Source organism: Elephantulus edwardii, unplaced genomic scaffold (genome assembly GCF_000299155.1).
Source record: "Elephantulus edwardii isolate Elephantulus edwardi_28Jun2011 unplaced genomic scaffold, EleEdw1.0 scaffold00006, whole genome shotgun sequence".
NCBI lineage: Eukaryota > Metazoa > Chordata > Mammalia > Macroscelidea > Macroscelididae > Elephantulus > Elephantulus edwardii.
This window is the reverse complement of record NW_006399756.1, coordinates 9,555,707-9,567,611: the sequence shown is the minus strand read 5'-3', so window position 1 is coordinate 9,567,611 and position 11,905 is coordinate 9,555,707. Positions and strand designations below refer to the sequence as shown.

Here is an 11,905-nt window from a genome sequence, read left to right as displayed (position 1 = left end):
GGGGAGGAAGGAGCCTGGAGGCAGAGGGGAAGGGAGAACTCCAAGCTCTATGAGGTGGGTGGCACTGCTGGATGTCCTGGGTTCCTGCGACCACCACACAGACATCTGTGGTCATAAAAGTGACCATCCAAACCCACACTCTGCCTTCAATTCCATTCTGACTGATGACAACGCTGCAGGAGAGCTGATGCTGTGACCTGTTGTCCTACTGGGCTTCCAAGGGGACAATCTCTTCCCATGTGATTTACTGTCTCTGAAAACCCATCGGAGGGTCAGCTATGGGTCGGTTCCAACTCAACCATACACAACAACAATCTTCATGGAAGCAGAAGGCCTCTTTCTCTGTACAAAGCAGCTCCTGATTTCGAACTACAGATCTTTCATTTAGCAGATGAGGACTTTAACCACAGCACCAACACTAGACTTGTTTCAGAGTGGTGATCTCAGGGATCTCAGGACTCCCACCGTACTCATACCCTGAGGCTGGTACACACAGGCAGCTCTGCCGGGCTGTTCCAGTACAGACGCCCTCAAAAGCCCGTACAGCGTCCCCCTTACAAGAGTGGACCTGCAAGATGGCAAAGATGCCGCCAGCTACTCCCAGCCTTTAAAAGCACAGGCCCAGCTGTGACCAGCCCTCGGCAACACACAACGACGCAGGTCCTAGACCTGAGACAGGCTGCCCGTACGTATGGGGTCAGAGGAAACACAGTCAGTGGAAGTGGAACCCACACAGGCTGGGAGGCCCCAGTGTCGTCAGGTGTCATCCAGGCACCCTCAGGACAGGAGTGCTCCTTGTCGGATCACAGGGGCTGGAGGGAAGCACTAATTGCTACCTCTGTCACAGAAGCTTGGGTGTTCCAGAAAGTCCAGACCAACTCCCAGCCCTCACGTTCTAAAGAGATGATGGCTAATGTTCCCAAGATGCAACCATCAAAGACGACAAGGCACACCCCTCATTTTAGCTCAATTTGTCTCTGAGAAACTGGACAGCATTCCATGTTGGAAAAGGAACCACGTTAGTAGCCATGAGGGGACGTAAAGGACAGGGGGCAATAACCTGTCTGTCCATGTCCTTCTATGTCCATGAGGGGCATAGAAAGGTGGGGACCTGCCCAGTGGATGGATCCTCTGGAGAGAGTCACCATTACCCCAGGGCTACATGGACCAAAGGAGGAAGCCTCGTCTCTGTAACATCAGTGTTCCTCCTTTCAACTGTGAAGTTACAGGCTGTTAACTGCCACGTCCGCTAGAATGGAGGCCTTTCTCTCGGGTCATCAAGCAACATGAGGTGTCATGACATGGAGTCCAAGTCATGGTGAGCCCACATGTCAGAGTGGAGCTGCTCAACTGGGTTTGTGAGAACACATCCGAACAGACTGCCAGGCTAGTCTTCAGAATCTCCACTGGATGAGTCTGAACTGGCAACCTTTCAGCCAGGAGTCAAGTTCTCAACCATCCGTGCTATCCGGGGACTACTCTGGCCACCACAGGGCATTCCTCAAACTACCACACTCCACAGAACAAAGTGTCCACGAGACCACTGGATATGGTGATCCACCAGAGCCGTGCGTATGAAAACCCAGACACGGGCCACTTCGCTTGAATAAGAACATCAGAGCTGAGGCCCGTGTTCAGCAAGCATTTCTTAAAGTGACAGTGTCAGGAAGTCAAAACTTGCAGGACAAGTTACGTCCGAGGGCCTCTCCTCCCCTGGCCGGGACAGTCAATGAGGAGCCTGTGTGAACACCTTCCTGGGGCCCAGGACCTCCGCTGTCCAAAGCCTAGGAAGCTGGCACTTTAGCACACCTTCTGAGCTTCCCTGGGCATCATATTTTTCAGTAAAACCTGGTCACAAAAAAAAACCAACAAAACAAAACACTGAGCCTGCTGTCCACCAGCCACCAAGAAACGGCTCTGAGCAGCAGGAAGGACTGGGCTGTGGACCGCGCAGGTACTTTGCCTGTGAGAAGAACACGTCATGTCTAGCTTTAATAGGCTTCACCTTCTCCCCCTGTGATATGCCCATCCTCTCCCGTCTCTGTTACAGCCCCAGGGAAGCCCTCTTCATTTTAGCAAGTGACGAGGCATCTTTCTTAGCAGATGTGGCTTCCGTGCACAGAGCCACTCCCACTCTCGGTTCCTGCGACTCATTCTCGTCCCCAACCCCAGGACTCTTCAGAAACGTGGATGATAACTCAGACTCGAGTCCCAGCTCCTCCACTTACAAATTCACAGTCCTGCCTGGGCGTTTGTCACACTTGGTTTCCTCAGTAAGAAATGAGGCAGCCTGCAAGGAGCGTCTTGCACAAGGCCTGGCCCTTAAGCAGGACTGGGAAACCAGCAGCTGGAAGAAAGGTGTGCCCGCTGCAAGCATCACCGCTCAGCGGCAGGCAGCGAAGCCAGGAGAGAGACAAGCCACTTGGCCGGATTCTTTCTGTGGGAGGCAGGGATCTTAGAGGAAGCGGGGAGACCCCAGTACAAAGCTTATAGGGCTGACCTATTTCCTGTTGAGCTCAGTGCATGTCTGTGTACCAATGTAGAGTCTGAATACACACGAACGTGTCCTGTGTGTTTTTGCATATACACGTATCTGGGTGTATACACATCCATGTCTGTGTGTGCATGTGTGTACAAGTATGTGTGCATACATATATGGTGTGTGTGTGTGTGCACACCTGTCTGTGTGTGTGTGTGCCTGTGCGCACCCGTGTATGCATCTGTGTGTGTTACAAAACACACCCCCTTACAGGGGGGGCTTCCTGTCCTTCTAAGACCCTCCCTTCCCCCCTCCCACCCCTCCATCCAGGGATGAGCTCAGAGCTCCACCTCCTCGTTCTTCTGGTTCCTTCCCTCCAGCCCTGCGGCTCTCCCCACCCCCTCGGCGCTGATGACAGCCAGCCCTCAAGTCCCTGCTTGCAGCTGCTCATTTCTACCTGCCTGAGGGAACACCTTATTACCTGGATGCTTCGGAGGCCCCATCCCCAAACAAGCTGTAACTGTCACCCTCCTCCTTCCTCCTCCCCTCCCTCTCTCCCGTTCCTCTCCCCTTCGACCTCCTGTTGAATGCAGTGGTCACACAACAGCAGTTGATGGTCTAAGTCAGCCCTGAAAGCCCCCCTCAGCCAGTATCTCACCCCTTAACTGGAAGTACAATGAGCCACTGCACATTTCCCTTCCCAAAACCCCAGCAACCCTCACTTCCCACACCAGAGTGGCCTTCTAAAACATTGGCCTATGCTCTGCTTAGGAGTGCTGGTGGCACAATGGTCAAACTGCTTGACTGCTAACCTCAAGGTCTGTGGTTCAAACCCATCAGCTGCTTCACAGGAGGAACGTGAGGCATTCTGTTTCCATAAAGATTTACAGCCTCGGAAACCCAATTGGGGCCTCGGTACTCCACCTGCCCTCCAGGGTCGTATGAATTAGAATCAATTCACTGGCAGCAGGTGGGATCTTGGCTTTAAAAAAAGAAATGAAAAACGAGCCACATCCTAACACAATAGCCCCAAGGCTGTCTCCTGTCCCAAGACCTTGGTTGCTCCAGAGTCCAGATGACCCTCCACCCTCGTGCGTCCCCAGGCTGGCTCGTTCACACTTGCCTGTCCCCCTGCCTGTAAATCCCTGCCCTCCTGCTCCGAAGGGCAGACTCCTACTCATCCTCCAAAGCCCAGCTCAAATGTCTCCTTAGTGAAAATCCCTGTGGCATCCACTGAGAATGCTCTGCTGTTTCCATTTCTAAGGCTGCAGAGACTTCGTCCTCTGTTAGAGCTCCCAGAGGCAGACGGAGCACGGTGCTTCTCAGACTTACCTAGGCATAATGACTCACCGAAGAGTGTGGTAAAACGAGCCCACTTCTGAAGCTTCTGGGCCAGTGGATTTGGGGTGGAGTGGAGATTCTGTTATTTCCCATAGCATATCTGGCCACAGCATTGTGAGAAGTTTGCACCGAGTGCCCAGCAACAAGAGTATAGCAGCTAATTCTGTCACAGAAAGCCCCCTGGACCACAGAAAGGTCCCTCGATGGCAGTCTGTACTAACTGCCAACCAAACATGGGTAGCGCGAACCTGTCCAACAACACAATGGAAGAAAGGCCTGGGGATCTGCTTCTGTAAAGGTTTTGGCACAGAAAACTTCATGGAACCCAATTCCACCCTGACATGCAGAGAAAGCCCGCCTCGTCTTGGTAGGAGCTCCTGCCGTTGTTGCAGGTGAGCTTGCTGCAAGCTTTTGACTTATACTAAGTACTAATCTGTAGAGTCTCCAAATTCCTGAGGAGCAACGATGTCTGTTTGAGGAGTAAGGTGCACCTGTTTCAGGCCATGGTCTTTTCAATCACTTGCTAAGCATCTGAAATCTGAACCATGAGTAAAGATGACAGAAGATTGAGGCCTTTGAGCTGTGGTGTTGGAGAAGCGCACTATGTCTTTGAGAAAGTGTAGCCAGAGTGCTCCTTGAAGACTTTAGGCATGCTATTAGGAGAGGCTATTCTTTGGAGAGGACCTCGTGTTTGGAAAGGTGTTGGCAAAAGTGAGGAAAACCCTCAACCAGATGGACTGAAACAACGGACTCAAGTATGTCAGAAATGATGAGGATGGCACAGGACAGACAGACCTGCTGTTCACAGAGTTACTGAGTCACACTAACACCAACAATCTGCAGATTGGTGCTTTTCTCACCCCTTGGGAACCTCAATTCGCTCTTCTGAGTTCAGAACAGGGTTTTCCGTCAAAAGAACCCACCTATTGCATCATATAGGAAAGTTACCTAAGTGATCGATTCTGGAATGTTCCAGAAAGGAACTAAGCATCCAAGAAGCTTATGAGATAGATCTGGAGCGACTCCTGTGCAGACACCTCTGGGTCCAACTCTCAAAGACACAGGGCTATGACTAGCTAAGATGCCGCTCTCCATTTGTCTACCCAGCAACAGGGCTATGACTAGCTAAGATGCCGCTCTCCATTTGTCTACCCAGCAAACCTGAGCACAGTCACACACCCCGAGAACCTTCTGGAAGAGGACGCAGCAGAACTAGGCGCTGGATGAGCCATCACAACCTCACGGCATGATAGGAATAAGCCCACAAACACCACACCGTGGGCCAGGGGCCAGGGCAGAGCCTGCTCGCTCAAGTCAGAGCTAGAGGGCATGGTTACCTGGGGTTGGAGTTAGACCTCACGTGGAGGTTGCATCAAATTAGGGGAACAAGCTTCACTGCTGGTAGGCTGCCAACATGCCAGAACATTCCAGAAGCCTATCTGTTGGCATATCACCTTTACACACACTGCCGCTCCTCTGAGCCTCTGCTGATCAGAGATCCTCTTCCTGCACCGGGCCATATCCAGGGAGTGGTAGGTACACGCACCTGACAGAAGCCAGGCCAGATAAAGGCCCAAGTCCTAGGGGGCTACTCCCCAGGCTACAGAACCAGTTCCCCTCGGCAAGCGCTTTCTGAAGAAATGAAACTTTAAAGTGACCCCAGTTACAAAAGAAAGCCGCAAGAAACCAACAAAAGGGAAAAATCCACTGGGTTGATTCCACCTCTGTAGGCTGGAGCGGTAGTGCGGCAGGATGTCCAAGGCTGTCAATCTTTCCAGTCTTCCCAGTCACCTGCTCTGCACCGGAGAGCAGGGCAGTGAAGGAGGACAGAGGAACTGATGCCTTTGAGCTGCGGTGTTGGAGAAGAGCGTGGATATTATTGCATGAGCTGCCGGAAGAACAAACAGATGCGTCTTGAAAAGAGGGCAGCCAGATGCTCCTTGGAGGCAAAGAGGGAGAAAGTTCATCTCTCCTACCAAAGACACGCTGTTAGGAGGCTATTCCTTGGAGAGGACAGCGTGCTCAGAGAGGCTGGAGGGTCAGCAAAGGAGAGGAAGACCCCCGATGAGATGAACTGACACAGTGACTGCTGTAAAGTGTGTCAGAAATTGAGAGGCTGGGACAGGACAGGACAGGACAGAGATCAGGCCTGTTGTTTCCAAGGTCATTAGGAGTCATACTCGACTCAACGGCACCTAAAAACAACAAATCCGACTCTTCTGTCTTTGTCTCTTTGAGGGGCCGGTGGGTTCCAGCATGACTCTTTTGGTTGGCAACCCAGGGCTCACCACTAGGCCTCAAGGGCTCTCTTCTTACCAGAGAAGGGGGGCAGGGAGTGAGGTTAACAGTGAGTCCACTGGGCAAAGCTGGCACGTCCAGCTTGTTCACCTCCTCCGGACCTTTTGGGGGTATTGTTCAGCAAGTTTACTTAAAGGGCTCATCCTCTCTTCTCCCAGCAGGACCCCAATTCCACGCTGCAGATGTGCCCCAAGGTCCCTCCCCAGCATCTCATCCAAATGCAAATGAAGGTACAGCAGCTGGAGCTGCAAACAGATGGCCTGCTCCAGGGAATGGGCTTGATCTGTGGGCTTGGGCTCCGCGAGGTCAGCCTGGCCAGTCCTCACTCCTCAAGCAGGCACAGATTTGGGGTGACCTCTGTGGAGGCTTCCCTCAACAGCTTCCCCAGCTAGCCCAGGGGGGCAGAGCCTGGGCTGGGCAGCCTGCTCCTAGCACCTCGGGGTGAGAAAGGCAGAGCCGAATCACAGGGATCACTTTTCCCCACAGTTATGCAGAGAAAAGCAAGACTCTCCCTCCAGGGACACAGGGCCTCCGGGCTGAAACCCACATTCATTCAGGAAATTCCAAATTAAGATTCAACGCCAGCAAGGTTAACCTTTCTCTCCTGCCCTAAGCCGCATATTTGCATAGAGGTAAAAGCTTCCTAAAAACAAACAAACGGATTTTGAAGAGGTCCTGTCACACCACAGAGCCCCTTTTAAAGCAGGGTCCTTGGTCAGCCTCAGTGGCTTCCAGTGGGAAGAACTCACAAACCCCTTGCTTAAATGAAGACTGCGCAGTCCCTAGGAAGTCCTAAGGCTTTGGTGGCTCTGTAATGAAGCACTTAACTCCCATCTGAGGGCTGGTAGCCCAAACTCACCAGCCAAGTCGTAGGAGCATGTGATGGTTCTTTTTACCGCCTTGTTGTTGTTGTTATGTGCCGTCAAGTGGCCTGCGACTCATAGCAACCCTATGTACAAGAGCCCTAAACTCTGCTCTGTCCTTGTGCCCATAGCAGTGTCTCTGACACACCCACCCGATTAACCTAGTCACCGAATCAATCCACCTCATAGAGGGCCTTCCCCTCCTGTGCTGTCCCTCCACCATCCCAAGGATGATGTCCTCCAAGGACCGGTCTCTCCTCACAACATGTCCAAAGTATGTTAGAGCCCCAGAATCCTTGCCTCCAAGGAGCCACCCAGTTTAACCCCTTCCAGGATGAACCTGTTTGTAGCAGTCCTCAATACTTTTCTCCAGCACCACAGCTCAAAGGCATCAATTCTCCTTCTATCCTCCCTAGTCATTTTACCACTTTGGAAGCCCTAAAGGGCAGTTCTGCTCTGTCCTTCTGGGTGGCCTGGCCTGGTGCGCCCACAGGTGAAAGCAAGCACTGACAGCCTGCTCCAGGGTCAGCACAGGGAGACTGATGAGCAGCTTCCCAGCAGCTGAGTTTTCAGAAGGAGACAGCCCAGCTGTCCTCCTGGTGTCTGAGTGGACGCACCTTTGGGTCAGCAGCCAGGAGCACCAATGGTTTACAGGGACTCCAGGAGAGAGATGAGGGCCTAATTGAACTCATCGTACCCTAGGGAGCTCTGGGGACCTAGTGGTAGGAAGCTTTCCTGCAATCCCAAAGGTATGTGGTTCGAATCCACCAGCTGCTCCACGGGGGGAAGGTCAGGCCATCTTCTCTGTGTGATTGGCTGCCTCTAAAAACCTGCTAGAGGGCCCTGAGTTGGTTTCAACTCAACAGCACATAACATCATCCCAGGACCAAACATGTGTGTAGAATCAGGGTTCCTGAAACAGTCTCCGGGCAGATTCAGAAAGAGGGTTCAGAAACAACCAGCTCCAGAGCTGTTGGGGCTGTTCCGCTTCAGCCTACTTACTCCCTGTTACACCTTCACAGTGGCACCTGAACCTCACAGGTGAAACCTGGCAATAGGCAGCAGGGGCCAGGCTCTGGAGAATTAATGCTCAGAGAAGCAATGGGTTCAGTGTGGAGGCCCAGTGAAGACAGGAGATCTGGTAGACACCCACATGTGGAACCAGCTCCCAGAGGCATCACCAAGTTCTCACAGACTACTTAGCACATCAGGCCCGCTCCCAGCCGGCCCAAGCTGTCTACTGTCTTATCACATGTCCCTCCTGGGGAGGGGACACCCCACTGGCCTCCCTGGGACCCGCGTCTCCTGGTGGCTCTCTGTGCTGTTCCTTCAGTCTCTCCCCTGCGGATCTGCACTAGCTGCCACCCATTTCTGTCATTATTTCTCAAATACCTGTCTCTTCCCTGACTTAGAGAAGTCTGAGATGGTTTTCCACTTACCATCCTGGGCCTGCAGGATTGAACCTCGTAAATGTATTTGGAGACTAAATAAATGAAGAAAGAGCCCCTGGTTGGCACGAAGGGCCCCTGGTGACACTGTGGTTGCCTCTTCAGCTGCCAAGTGAAAGGCAGACGTTCGAGCCAACCAAGAGGCCCATGGAGGACAAGGTGGCCACCTACCTCCCTAAGATCCCAACTCCACTGAGCTCATTTCCACTCACTGTGGCCCTCCACTGGGATTCTGAGGCTGTCAATCTTTATGACAGAGGGCTGCCCACCTGTGAAGTGAATGGTGGATTCGAACCATTGACCTTTGAGTTAACAAGGCAACATGTTACGCACTCTGTCACCACAGCTCCTTCCTTAAAGCCTCAGAACTCCCACGGGGCAGCTCTACTGCCCTGCAGAATCGCTGTGAACCAGGACCAATTCAACAGCAATGGGTTTGTATTTTGGTTTGGGTGGGACACTGGAGTAAGTGCTTGCCTTCTGAGGTAATGGTTGAGGGTTGGAACCCAGCCACAGGTGTCTCAGACAGCCAGCCTGGTGATCTACTTCCCAAAAGTCACAACACGGAAAGATGCCAAGAATCCTCATCAACCTGACAGTGACTAACAGGGATGACGGTGAATGAAGAGAAGAAGCCAATGACGCCACAGCAGGTACCCCACACCACAAGCCACAAGCCAAAAAGCACGTCTGTACCAACCACCTCGTCCCTGCGAAGCTCTGCAGCCGTCGCCTCTCCACCACCAGAGTGGGATCTGGAGGGAACGTCGCTGTGACCCTTTCCAACCTGAGTCCCCTGGACTCCCGCTTCTGAGTGCCTGTCACCCCGAGTGCTGGGCTCACCCTGAGCTAAGGTCAGCTGGCTGAACCACTGCTCGCCTCCCAGAATACCCAGAGCCGATCGAGGCTCATACGATGGGTTTTAAAAAAACAACAACAAACAAACAAACAAAAAAAACCCACCAAACTGAACTTTTCATTCAGAACGAGCTCCATTTCGTGGTCCCTCTGTTCCCCAGCCAGCCAGCTCAGACTCCCTGGAAGAGACTGGAAGTAAAGGAGGTGTTGCTGTTTCTGCTTGTTTGGTCTGGAATTTTATTTCCTCTTTAACCTTTCTCTGCAAGAAGTGACCATCAGAAGGACAATGAGGGCTCTGGTGTCTGCAGTTGCCACAACTCAGGACCCAGGGCCACAAGCTGCAGGAGGCCCAGGGCAGAGGTCGGTCTGGACATGGGTCCAGTGCCCCCACAATGGCAAAGGCAGTTGCTGCAGAAGATCAAGGACCACCACCTTCAGTAAGAATTCCATCTCAGCATCAAGAAGATGAAAATCCCACCAGCAGGTCTACAGGCAACATCATGAGAGATGGAGGAAGCCTGAAGGGTCTAGGATTTCATTTTACGTGGATTCACCAACAACATACTTGCACTGGAAAAATCTGTTGTACAGGGACCCCTCTGGAGTACTAAAGAGCAAGGATGTTAGTTCAAAGACTAAGGTGCGCATGATCCAAACCATGCTCTTTTCAATTACTTGCTAGTCCTCTGAAAGTTGGACAGTGACTAAGGATGACGGCAGAAAAATCAATGCCTCTGAACTGTGGTGTTGGAGATTACAGAACACTCCGTGTCAAGAGAACAAACAGGTCTGTCCTAGAGACAATGCAGCCAGGGTGCTCCTTTGAGGTAAGGATGGAGACACTCCAGGTCACATCCTTTGGGCATGTTGTACGCAGGGGCCAGTCCTTGGAGGAGGATATCATACTTGAAAAGGTGGTAGGTGAGTGTAAGAGGAAGACCCTCAGTGAGGTGGGACTGACACAGTGATTCTAACAACGACCACAAGTGTGTCAGAGACACAGAAATTGGCACAGGGGAGGGCAAGGTTCTAACTGCTGTCCATAGGGTCATTCTGAGTCGTAGTTGACTCGATGGCACCTAACAACAACAGGAAGAAATGCCTGACACGGTATCATGTGTCAGCTCATACAGAGGAAGGCAGGCCGGATCAGGAGCACCCTGGCAGAGACATTTCAGGGACGTAGAAGCCAGGGCTTACCCCCTCCCCTGAGGTGGTTATGGGTGAATTTGACAAGTATGAGACCAGTTCTTCATCCTGTCATCAATGACTGGCTCCCAGAGCAGTGCCCAGGCCTCCACGGACAGCAGAAAGGAGGGACTACTTAGTTGGAAGCTGTAGCCCACCATCCACGTCAAAGCCGCACCCACCGCCATGGATCATTCTGACTCACAGCAGCCCTTCGCTGGGCTGCTGCAGTTGTACATCTTCTGCCCATCTTTGTCCCTCCGATTGGCAGACTCAGACCACAAACCTCTTGGTTAGCAGCCCAACACGTAACGGACATGGCCCCCAGGGCTCCTTGGCCATCAGCTCTGCCTCCCTCTGGGCCCCACTGCCAGCAGATCAGGTCTGATTCGTTGTGACCCACCACCAGGTTCCTGAGGTGCTAAATCACAAGAGGAAATGAGAGTCCATCACAGCAGGAAGCGGCCGTCCATCTTTCTACAGTGGCGCTAATAGTGGTTCAAACTCAAGAGATGTGCAGCCTTTGGGCGAGCAGTGAAACTAGCTACGGACAAAGCAAAACACCACACAACCAAAAACCACTGCCACGGAGTCTACACCAACATACAGAACAGCGTAGAGACCAACACCAGACAGAATCAGCATGCTCGAGGAGTCTTCAAGGCTGTGAATCTTTACAGAAGCGACTGCCACGGCTTTGTCCATTGAAGTGCTGGTAGACCACCATGGACCAGGCAGAGAACCAGAAGCCAGTAAAGAGTGGAAGATGATTTGTTGAATGGCTTTAGGAGACCTTTAGGAGAACCCCAGTTGTGCTGGGTCACTGGCCGGGTTCATCTGAGCAGAATGAGCTCCTTAGGGTTTCCGCTGCCAATTTCTGCAGACTCAGATCACCAGGACTTTCTTCCAAGGTGCCTCTCAAGTAATCTAGAACCCCCAACATCTTGATTAGCAGCAAACTATGTTAACCATGTGCGCCACCCAGCAATTCCCTTCCAAACGTAGTAGTCAGGTGGTAAATTTGGGAAAGAGAAAAGGTGGCCAGCTATTCTTCAAGAGTCCCAGATAGCTCATCCATGAGCTGGGAAAAGCAATACTTCTGATCTGCTGGACCAACAAGATGAGAGGTAACAGACATGAAAGTGCCCAGCACAGCATCCAATATGTGACTACCATTTAATAAATCACAGTCGTCATCATCATCATAACACGGAATGTGCTTCATCCATCACCACTGCTGCCATCACCACCACCACCACTGCCGTCACCATGACTCCCGCCATCACCACCACTGCCACCATCACCATCACTACCACCACCACCACTGCCGTCACCATGACTCCCGCCATCACCACCAATCACTACCACTGCCACCATCACCATCACTGCCACTGCCACCACCACTGCCACCATCACCATCACTGCCACCA

At 52.3% G+C, this 11,905-nt stretch overlaps 1 protein-coding gene across 2 annotated transcripts in view; it reads right to left on the bottom strand.

The window, feature by feature from the left end:
- Positions 1-11,905, bottom strand: part of FGFR2 (fibroblast growth factor receptor 2) — a 127,343-nt gene that overhangs the window by 105,462 nt on the left and 9,976 nt on the right. The window lies entirely within an intron of this gene.